Below are 9,831 nucleotides of genomic sequence, written 5' to 3'. Positions count from 1 at the left end.
TGACCTGCAGAGAGAGCTGGGACCAACGTAACAAAGGCTACCATCAGTAACACACTACGCCGACAGGGACTCAGATCCTGCAGTACCAGACGTGTCCCCCTGCTTAAGCCAGTACATGTTCGGGCCCATCTGAGGTTTGCTAGAGAGCATTTGGATGATCCAGAAGAGGATTGTGAGAATGTCATATGGTCAGATGAAACAAAAGTAGAACTGTTTGGTAGAAAAACAACTCGTCGTGTTTGGAGGAGAGAGAATGCTGAGTTGAAACCAAAGAACACCATACCTACTATGAAGCATGGGGGTGGCAACATCATGCTTTGGGGCTGTTTCTCTGCAAAGGGAACAGGACAACTGATCCATGTACATGAAAGAATAAATGGAGCTATGAATCGTGAGATTTTGAGTGCAAACCTCCTCCCATCAGCAAGGGCATTGAAGATGAAACGTAGCTGGGTCTTTCAGCATGACAATGATCCCAAACACACCGCCCGGGCAACGAAGGAGTGGCTTCGTAAGAAGCATTTCAAGGTCCTGGAGTGGCCTAGCCAGTCTCCAGATCTCAACCCCATAGAAAACCTTTGGAGGGAGTTGAAAGTCCATGTTGCCCAGCGACAGCCCCAAAACATCACTGCTCTAGAGGAGATCTGCATGGAGGAATGGGCCAACATACCAGCAACAGTGTGTGACAAAAGTAAGTGTAACCTCGCGCCAAAAAAATTGGATATGTGTGACTAAATAAATTGTGAGCTGCTAACCCCCGAACTAGATAGGATTTCTAGTGCAAGTGGAAGAGTATATGTGGTGGGGAGCGCTGAAACTATATATACAGTGGGCTAAATAGCATCTAGATATTTATGCTCAGACAGACTGAATGTAAACACTACAGTGTACCATACACAAAAAAATATAAAATAAAAATAAAAAAATAAAAATATATGTATCAAACTTGCATATTACAAGAGAATGACTACCATCCAATCTCTGCATAAATAGCACAATATTATCTTTGTGAAAAACAATAAGAAAATTCTAATGCTGAAAAAATACTATATACGCCTCTGGCGTGCCTGGTTACACAATCTTCATCCCTTTCCGGTCCGTGTGGTTGTCGGCAGCTGATGGTGAAGCGCACGCCAGTTTCCACACACAGAGCGGAGCTTTCATATTAGACGAGTAGTATAGCCTCAGTGCTGGGCGAGGGCACTTCCTAATGTAAGCAGCCATTTGGCTTTTTTGTTTTTAATCATTTTAATAAATGGGATTACACTATTTTGGACTTTCTTGTATCCTTCTATATATTGCCTGATGTTCCACTGGGGGAGAGGAAGAGGTTACCCACAAGGCTTATCCACATCATGGTAGCAAGCCATTTATTGCTAAAAGCTATAATTGACCTCTTTTTAATTAAAAAGGTCAACATCTTCTGGTAAGCGGACATCCACTTACAGAGCACATAGTGTGTGTTATGCAGCTGGTGAAGGTCGTTTATTCACACAGAGGAAGACTCACCTATATTCACTATATTCATCTTGTGTTATTCTGATATAGCGGAAGATTAATGCATATTGATGTGCACCATTTTTAATTGCATGTGGACTTTATTTTAGTATTTTTTCAGCATTAGAATTTTCTTTTTGTTTTTCACAAAGATAATATTGTGCTATTTATGCAGAGATTGGATGGTAGTCATTCTCTTGTAATATGCAAGTTTGATACATATATTTTTATTTTATTTTATTTTATATTTTTTTGTGTATGGTACTCTGCAGTGTTCACATTCAGTCTGTTTGAGCATAAATATCTAGATGCTATTTAGCCCACTGTATATATAGTTTCAGCGCTCCCCACCACATATACTCTTCAACAGTGTGTGACAACCTTGTGAAGACTTACAGAAAACGTTTGACCTCGGTCATTGCCAACAAAGGATATATAACAAAGTATTGAGATGAACTTTTGATATTGACCAAATACTTATTTTCCACCATAATTTGCAAATAAATTCTTTCAAAAAGCAGACAATGTGATTTGTTTCCACATTTTGTCTTTCATAGTTGAGGTATACCTATGATGACAATTACAGGCCTCTCTCGTCTTTTTAAGTGGGAGAACTTGCACAATTGGTGGCTGACTAAATACTTCTTTGCCCCACTATATATATATATATATATATATATATATATATATATATATATATATATATATAATATATATATGAAATACACTGCAGCTAACTGAATCACCTGCCTGCCAGAAGTATAGTAGAAACAGTACACCACCAGGAATGGACTGCAGTGAGATCTAGCTAAACTGTATGCAGTGGATATATATATATATATATATATATATATATATATATATATATATACTAGACTCACTGTATATATATATATATATATGAAATACACTGCAGCTAACTGAATAATCTGCCTGCCTGCCTGCTCAATCTAAACGATATTCTCTCTCCGTCCATGCCAGCAATGACACACTACACGAGGCTGATGTGCAGTCAGCCTTATATAGTGTGGGCGTGGACTTAGTCCCCCTGAGCCATGATTGGCCTTTGGCCATCTATGGCTCTCTTAGCTGAGGGTGCTGTGATTGGCCAAAGCATGCAGGTCATGGTGCATGCTTTGGCCAATCATCATACTGCAATGCACTGCGCTCCCGCAGTGCATTATGGTCCGTTACGTGCCGCTCGAATTTGGCGTGAACGGCCCATAATGTTCGGTTTTCAACGAACGGGGGAACAGCCAATGTTCGAGTCGAACTCATGCTCGATCCGAACAGAAAGCTCATCCCTAATCACAAGCAACTACTATTAATGTTGAGATGTGCAGCATAAGGGAGGTAAAAGGGTTAATATACAGGTCACTAGAGATAGGATGAAGATCAGATGTACGAGACAGGAGGGGAGGTGAAAACATTGAAAATGATTCCACAATCAACCCCCTCCTACCCTGAATCTGCTGATCCGATGATCTGGAACCAATGCATAAATCATTAATTTATTAGTTCTTCTTTTCTATGTAAGGCAGTGGTCTCAAAACTGTGGCCCCTTACTTGTCTTTACCTGGCCCTTGGGGCACTTTTCCTTCCACTGATACCAACAATGTTTCAATGTTCCTGCAACTGACACCAACAAGGGGACACTATTTCTCCCACTGATGCAAACGATGGGGCACTCGATGGGGCACTATTCCTCAAAATGACTCCAATGATGGGGCACTATTCCTCCCACGGACTCCAGTGATGGGGCACTATTCCTCCCACGGACTCCAATGATGGGGCACTATTCCTCCCACGGACTCCAGTGATGGGGCACTATTCCTCCCACGGACTCCAATGATGGGGCACTATTCCTCCCACTGACTCCAATGATGGGGCAGAATTCCAACATGGATTCCAATGATGGGGCACTATTAATCCAACTGACACCAATGATGGGGTACTATTTCTCCCTTTGATACCAATGATGGGGCAGAATTCCAAAACGGATTCCTATGATGGGGCACTATTAATCCCAATGACACCACTAATGGGGCACTATTCCTCCCCCTAATACCAAAAATGCATTGCTTCCTCCCACTGACGCTAGGACAATTTCTACTCCCAACGGCCACAGTCCAGCCCCACTAAAGTCTGGAGGACAGCAGACAGGCCCTTTGTTTAGAAAGTTTGGAGACCCCTGTTGTAAGGAGAAGGGGCGGGCTCTTCAATGTAAACAGTACACTGTTTGCATATAGAGCTGTTCGGATGGGCTCTGTACACTGTGTCTGTGAACCAAGCCATCCGCTGATTGCTCAATCACAGCCATTAACGGATACACTGAACACGTGAAGGCTATTTCTGAAGTTCCATTTATATAGAGCACTTGAGATAAAGACATCTGCCTCTTAGTACAGCGATGGGGAGTTTATCAAGGGTATGAAAAAATGTTGAAGAGAGCAGCATTTTTACAGCATTTTTAAACTAAGATCAAGAAGAGATTATAACATGTATGGTGGGCTTAAAATAGATCTAAAACCCCAACTGGGTAACATTTATGTCGCTATAGCACTATCATAAACAGCTGCCATTTTTGACTCAAAGCATTGTTCTTCACCTTTTTTGCATCTCAGTGCTGCTGGTCTCCTGCAGCCTCTTCCAGCAAAGTCTTCCTTATAAGCGTTAATTTAATTATCACATCTTGGCGCTACACCAGCTTCCTGATAATGACAAAGGTGGGCTCTGTCTGCCCAGTGTGTGTTGGCACAGCTGCTTATAGTCACAGGAGCACATGTGACAAGTTGACAACTCAGCCACATGAATATTTGCCAGCACACCACTGATCTTCACAGTTGGCACTTTTTTTTTTCATTGAAGAGAGATCACATCACAGCAACAAAGTGCAATGTTTCTGAGCTGCGCAGGACCCCTTCCTTAGTCGTGTGATGCTCCTGAGGTTGACAAGTCAAGAGCACAATAGATAGGGGGACAGTTGTCACCCCTCTCCCATGGCAGGATCACCAGGTATTTTCATAAGGAAAGCCACATTTGCCTGGCTGGCTCTGGCTTCAGTATTACCTAAGTCACAAGCCCAGAACAAGTCTATAGCTAGACCCATTCTGCACGCTTCAGGCCAGTATTGAAGCATACCTCCCAACTTTTTGAGATGGAACGAGGGACACCTACTAGGAAAATATGTAGGCATAGGACACACCCCCTGCCATGCTCCCTTAAAGGAGAATTATACAAAAAAAATGATTTAGTTAAGCCCACAAATTCTTTTTTTACCACTATTATTCCATTATTCTGGTTTTTGACATTTACAAAATGCAGCAATTTAGAAATTGGATGCACTGGGAAACACTTTTTATAGATAAAAGGTGCATTTTATACAACTATATAGATCAGACCAAAATGAGGAACAAATGAATAGGAAAGAGGGACAGAGGGACATTGTTCCAAATCAGGGACAGTTGGGAGCTATGATTGAAGCCATGGGATCAGTACAACAGCCAGACAACTAGCATTTTCAGAAGTAAAACTCAGCTCAGCAAAAGTTTAAATTAAAGGTATCAGTAGCACATTTGTAAAAAAAAAAAAAAAAGCACCACTTACTTCAATAGTGCAAATCATTACTGATCCTCTGTACTGATCTGTAACGATAACCTTTCTCAGAAGAAACAGAAATATCACTTTCATGGACCAATGAAGATATACGAGATGCTGCAGATGACACCTGTATTGGTTACTGATGTGGAAGGATCACCTTTACCAGTGTGTTCTGCCAAGAAAAAAAATATTCTCTTCCAGCTTGACTTGTTTTGAGGCAGGCTCGCCTTTGTGGCACGGATCGCAGATTCCTAGGCTGCAGACGCCATGTACTCATAGCTATGGAAAAGTGGCTCCTTCAGCCCCCATTCACACCTCAGCATTTTGTAGCTTGAAGCTCGAAGCTCAAACGCTGGAGGAAAAAAAAAAAAAGAAAAACAACAATTATTCTCTATGGAGATGGTTCACATTTCCACTACAAGTTGCCTGAAGCTCAAAAAAGTTCTGGAGCTTTTTTTGTAGCTCAAATTGGGCAGATTTGCATGCTTCTTTTCCCAAAGAAATGAAGGGAAACGCACTATTTGCAAATTTTTGTGAACATTTGTGTGTATTGTCGCACATTTTTGCATGATTTTCTGCTCAAATGAAAAAATGTAAAAAAAAAAATAGTAATAATACAGTATCTCACAAAAGTGAGTACACCCCTCACATTTATGTAAATATTTTATTCTATCTTTTCATGTGACAACACTGAAGAAATGACACTTTGCTACAATGTAAAGTAGTGAGTGAACAGCTTGTATAACAGTGTAAATTTGCTGTCCCCTCAAAATAACTCAACACACAGCCATTAATGTCTAAACCGCTGGCAACAAAAGTGAGTACACCCCTAAGTGAAAATGTCCAAATTGGGCCCAAAGTGTAAGTTTGTGTGGCCACCATTATTTTCCAGCACTGCCTTAACCCTCTTGGGCATGAAGTTCACCAGAGCTTCACAGGTTGTCACTGGAATCCTCTTCCACTCCTCCATGACGACATCACAGAGCTGGTGGATGTTAGAAACCTTGCGCTCCTCCGCCTTCTGTTTAAGGACAGACAGATACTTAATAGGGTTTAGGTCTGGAGACATGCTTGGCCAGTCCATCACCTTTACCCTCAGCTTCTTTAGCAAGGCAGTGGTCATCTTGGAGGTGTGTTTGGGATCGTTATCATGTTGGAATACTGCACTGTGGCCCAGTCTCCGAAGGGAGGGGACTATGCTCTGCTTTAGTATGTCACAGTACATGTTGGTATTCATGTTTCCCTCAATGAACTGTAGCTACCCAGTGCCGGCAGCGCTCATGCAGCCCCAGACCATGACACTCCCACCACCATGCTTGACTGTAGGCAAGACACACTTGTCTTTGTACTCCTCACCTGGTTGCCGCCACACACGCTTGACACCATCTGAACCAAATACGTTTAACTTGGTCTCATTAGACCACAGGACATGGTTTCAGTAATGCATGTCCTTAGTCTGCTTGTCTTCAGCAAACTATTTGTGGTATTTCTTGTGCATTATCTTTAGAAAGAGGCTTCCTTCTGGGACAACAGCCATGCAGACCAATTTGATGCAGCGTATGGTCTGAGCACTGACAGGCTGACCCCCCACCCCTTCAACCTCTGCAGCAATACTGGCAGCACTCATACGTCGATTTTACAAAGACAACCTCCGAATATGACGCTGAGCACGTGCACTCAGCTTCTTTGGTCGACCATGGCGAGGCCTGTTCTAAGTGGAACCTGTCCTGTTAAACCGCTGTATGGTCTTGGCCACCATGCTGCAGCTCAGTTTCAGGGTCTTGGCAATCTTCTTATAGCCTAGGCCATCTTTATGTAGAGCAACAATTCTTTTTTTCAGATCCTCAGAGAGTTCTTTGCCATGAGGTGCCATGCTGAACTTCCAGTGACCAGTATGACAGAGTGAGAGCGATAACACCAAATATAACACACCTGCTCCCCATTCACACCTGAGACCTTGTAACACTAAAGAGTTACGTGACACAGGGGAGGGAAAATGGCTAATTGGGCCCAATTTGGACATTTTCACTTAGGGGTGTACTCACTTTTGATGTCAGTGGACAATGGCTGTGTGTTGAGTTATTTTGAGGGGACAGTAAATTTACACAATGTGTATGTTGAATACATCTATGTAACAGAAGTCACAGTAATTCTTATCCTATTTAAGAAAGTTACTTTCTCTGTCAGTAAATCGTTCCTGCAAGGTGCAGGGCAGGTTTACAGCACAGCATTGTATAGAAGGCAGAGAAGGTCAGGACTCACATGTGGAGAAGATGCAGGCTGCCATCCATCCTCTGAGATCTTCACTCTGCCCCAGGGAGAGCTGTGTTGTGTGCTTTGGCAGGAAGCATGATCGGAGCTGTACTGATCTCTTCCTGCTCCGCCCACCTGTACTGATTTCTTCTTGCTCCACCCACCTGTACTGGAGCTGTGAAAGCCCCAACTCAGCCAGAGAAAGGAGGACCTGAGGAGGGAGACAGTCTTCCCTTTTCAGCTTTCTGAAGCAACACAAAGCATAGAATGGGGTGGGTTCTGGTAACCACTAGCTCCTGTGAAGACTGCAGTCACCAGCTGTGAAGTAAGCAGTGAGGAGTTATTCCATGCTGCCTCTAAAGTCCCGGCTACAGCATCTCTGATAGCAGGTGGTGGAGTGATATTCAGCTGTCAGTGTCAGGGATGCAGTAGCCGGAACTACAGAGACAGTATCGGAAAATGCAGCTGCCTGCCTGCTTACTCCACAGCCAGTGGCTGCAATTCTCCCAGGAATTTGGCATCCAACTGAAAGATAGTCCCACTGGCACCACTACAAGTTAGCAGGGGTGCTGAAATATAGTTATCACAAACACATTCTGACCCTGGGGCACACCCAGCACAGCTGTGCACACGTCTATGCCTGCTCCCCATTCACACCGGAGACCTTGTAACACTAATGAATCACATGACACCAGGGGAAAAAAATGGCTAATTGGGCCCAATTTGGTCATTTTCACTTAGGGGTGTACTCACTTTTGTTGCCAGCGGTTTAAACTTTAATGGCTGTGTGTTGAGTTATTTTGACACCAAATTTACACTGTTATACAAGCTGTACACTCACTACTTTACATTGTAGCAAAGTGCCATTTCTTCAGTGTTGTCACATGAAAAGGTATAATAAAATATTTACAAAAATGTGAGGGGTGTACTCACTTTTGTGAGATACTGTATATGAATAGATAAATGTAAAATAAATACACAAATAACTAAAAATCATTATAAATAAATAAAATAGATTAAGAATATGTAATAATACATAAATAATAATTAACGCCTACCCTAAAAATAATGTATTAGCTACATTATTATTAATAATAATAAAATAATAATAAACACCCAAACCTGAACAAAAAAAGTAAATTATTATTAATAATAATCATAATAATAATTTATGTATTTTGTGTTAGGGTGTTTAATTCTTTTTTTAAGGGTTAGGGGTTAAGATCGAGGCTTAATAATTTACTTATTGTTACATAGTATTCATTTTTTTGTATTTATGTATTATTTGTGTATTTATTTTACATTTATTTGTTCATTTTTTTATTCTCATTATTATTAGTAGTAGTATTAATAACACTCTAACCCTAACAAAAAGAAATAAATAATAACCATAACCCCTAATCCTATCCTAACCTTTATTCTAACCCCTTACCCTAACAAAAAAATAAAAAATAAAATAATAATAATAAATTAGTAATAATAAAAAAAGAAATAAAAGCAGATGGAAAAGCTATAAAAGCTGGAAAACCTAACAACAAATGATGCAACAGATGATAGTTTTCTCTATTGGTTAATTAAAAAAAACCACCAAAGCTCAAAAATGCAGTATAAAACTGCTCAAATCACGCATAAAAATGCACCAAAATCATGAATGCAGCCTCAAAGAGCAGTGTCACCCAGAACAGATGTGCCAGGCAGAATGTGCACAGTCATCACCATGTGAGCACAGAACAGCACGTCCCTCGTGTGGCTCATCAGTGTCAGTACCAGCACTTACAGAACATCAACGAATTCCATGCAAATATAGGTCATTATCAGGCTCACAATGCAGATGAGATTTGCTGTTGAACAGGATTGTGTTAATGGACTTGTAAACAGCAAAACTCTGTTACAGCGTAAATGATCGTTAAACCTGCACTCAGAGAAGTACGGAGGATGCAGTTACTGGCCTCGTCTTATGAAAATGCGCCTTGCCTGGCTGCCATGCCGATGGTTTCAATGTTGATATGGGTTTCAGCATTAAATGTACCAGACACGGTATTAAAACATGAATGGAGCAAATAACCGCTGAACCAGTGCAGTTTAAAAATTGGTATCTGGGATTCAAGTGGTTAATAAAGCAAATGTGATAATCACATGTGATAATAGAGTTCGGTATCACACTTTTAAATTGTGAGATCACATTTCACAGCTGGATGATTCAGGCCCATGGCAAGTTAAAGGTCAAATATAAAAAAGTGTAGCGCTAAAAATAATACATGAAGTGATAAAAAAATGTTTCTAATATTTATAAATGTCCATTATATACACTAGTGAATCATAGTCCATCGTTGTGTGAAACCATTGTGGTCACCATGTGCGTAAACAACTAGTGAGAATACCATCACCAAAATAAATGGAGGCGTACCAGAAAGTTTGAACCCGAAATAGCATATGCTATGTGGGTCAAACCAGCCTATATTGCCCACCGGCAATGGTAGG

This window comes from Aquarana catesbeiana, linkage group LG06 (assembly GCF_042186555.1).
Source record: "Aquarana catesbeiana isolate 2022-GZ linkage group LG06, ASM4218655v1, whole genome shotgun sequence".
Taxonomy (NCBI): Eukaryota; Metazoa; Chordata; class Amphibia; order Anura; family Ranidae; genus Aquarana; species Aquarana catesbeiana.
Note: the sequence above shows the minus strand (reverse complement) of the source record.